The 2,348-nt window shown below is 52.6% G+C and overlaps 1 protein-coding gene across 1 annotated transcript in view; it reads right to left on the reverse strand.

Annotated features, from left to right (window-relative positions):
- Positions 1 to 2,348, reverse strand: part of oclnb (occludin b) — a 47,180-nt gene that overhangs the window by 13,745 nt on the left and 31,087 nt on the right. The gene's annotated exons all lie outside the window — the stretch shown is intronic.

A 2,348-nucleotide genomic window follows, 5' to 3' on the forward strand; every position in this document is an offset into this window, starting at 1 on the left:
GTGGGCCATGTTCCGCGCCTCTATTGTCAAGGCGGCTTATCGGAGCTATGGCTGCAAGGTTCTCGGTGCCTGTCGCAGCTGTAACCCTCGAACCCGGTGGTGGACACCGGCGGTGAGGGATGCTGTTGGGATGGTGTCAGGCTTAAGAAGAAGTCTTATCAGGCCTTTTTGCTTGTGGGACCAAGGAAGCAGCTGAAGGGTACCGGCAGTCCAAGTGGCATGCGGCTTGGGTGGTCACTGAGGCAAAAATCCGGGTGTGCAAGGAGTTTGGAGAGGCCATGGAGAATGACTTCTGTACGGCTTTGAGGCACGATTCTGGTCCACCATCCGGCGTCTCAGGGGGGGAAAGCGGTACGCCAAACACTATTTATGGTGGAAGTGGTATGCTGCTGACCTCAACTCGGGATGTCGAGGGTCAGTGGGCAGAGTACTTCAAAGACCTCCTCAATCCCACCGGCATGTCTTCCACTGAGGAAGTGGAGCCTGGGGACTTTGGGTTGGGCTCTACAATCTCTGGTGCTGAGGTCACTGAGGTGGTTAAAAAGCTCCTTGGTGGCAAGGCCCCAGGGGTGGATGAGATTCGCCCCAAGTTCCTAAAGGCTCTGGATGTTGTGGGGTTGTGTTGGCTTACATGACTCTGCAATATTGCAATATTGAGACATCGGGGGCAGTTCCCCTGAATTGGCAGACTGGGGTGGTGGTCCCCCATTCAAAAAGGGGGACCGTAGAGTGTGTTCCAACTACAGGGGGATCACACTCTTAAGCCTCCCTGGTAAGGTCTATTCAGGGGTTCTGGAGAGGAGGGTCCATCGGACAGTCGAACCTCGGATTCAGGAGGAGCAGTGCGGTGTTTGTCCTGGTCGTGGAACACTGGACCAGCTCTACACGCTCAGCAGGGTCCTGGAGGGTGCGTGGAAGTTTGCCCAACCAGTCTACATGTGCTTTGTGGACTTGGAGAAGGCATTCGACCGCGTCCCTCGGGGAGCCGTACTCTGGGAGTATGGCGTACCAGGCCCTTTGAAACGGGCTGTTGGGTCCCTGTACGACCGGTGTCAGAGCTTGGTCCGCATTGCCGGCAGTAAGTCGGGCTTGTTCCCAGTGAGAGTTGGACTTTGAAGAGTTGGACGGTTGAACTTTGTCACCGATTCTGTTCATAACTTTTATGGACAGAATTTCTAGGTGCAGCCAAGGTGTTGAGGGGATCCGTTTTGGTGGCCTTAGGATTGATTCTCTGTTTTTTTTTGCAGATGATGTGGTCCTATTGGCTTCTTCAAGTTGTGATCCACAGCTTTCGCTGGAGCAGTTCGCAGCAGAGTGTGACGCGGCCGGGATGAGGATCAGTTCCTCCAAATCCGAGGCCATGGTCTTGAGTCAGAAAAGGGTAGAGTGCCCTCTGCGGGTCGGGGAGGAGGTCCTGCCCCAAGTGGAGGAGTTCAAGTATCTCGGGGTCTTGTTCACGAATGAGGGAAAACACATCCCACCGGGAGGAGACCCAGAGGAAGACCCAAGACAAGCTGGAGGGACTATGTTTCTCGGCTGGCCTGGCAACGCCTTGGGATTCCCCTGGAGGAGCTGGCCCAAGTGTCTAGGTTGAGGAAAGTCTGGGCCTCCCTACATATTACTTATACTTACTTATTGTTCTAGAATTGCGCCGCTCAAGGTGGCTGCATGTTGGAGCAGCTCTGTTACTTTCATTCTGAGATTTTGCTTTTGGAAACTTTAATTCCTGGTTTTCTGGATGTAAATCACATTTTTTTGGATGATTGTTTCCTCTGGTATCAGATGCTGTGCAGCCGGAAGGATTTTTACTGAAACTTTCTTGGTTTTGGACATTTGTTATGATGCGTAACCATGGCAACAAGGCAGTTTTCTACAACAACAGCAGCTGAATAACATCTCAAAAGCTCAATATCTCAACTATGGGCCCAACTCTCAAATGAGTTGAAAAGGATGTTCTGTGGACGCATTCTCATCTACCTGCCAGCTGTGCTCGAGTGCCTGATCACTGAGATCCTGGAACTAGCAGGAAACACGGCTCACGACAGCAGATAGACAGGATCATCCCTCAGCACCTACAGTTGACTGTCCACAGCTATGAGGAGCTCAGCAGACTGCTGGGAGGAGTGGCCATCGCTCTGGGAGGAGTTCTGCCCAGCATTCAAGCGGTCCTACAGACCAGGGGAACCGAGAGGCCAGCCGAGTCTGGGTGGACGGATCGGACGGCATCTGCAGCCAGTTTCTTAGGATCCACTGTGGGATGGACCTTTACAAGAGATCCTTCCTGCCTACAGCCATCAGTATCTATAACATCTCTTAATGAAATGAGGATAACGAGTTACAACAGCAAA

The sequence above is a fragment of the Nematolebias whitei genome, chromosome 8, assembly GCF_014905685.2.
Source record: "Nematolebias whitei isolate Nwh7 chromosome 8, NemWhi1, whole genome shotgun sequence".
Lineage (NCBI taxonomy): Eukaryota > Metazoa > Chordata > Actinopteri > Cyprinodontiformes > Rivulidae > Nematolebias > Nematolebias whitei.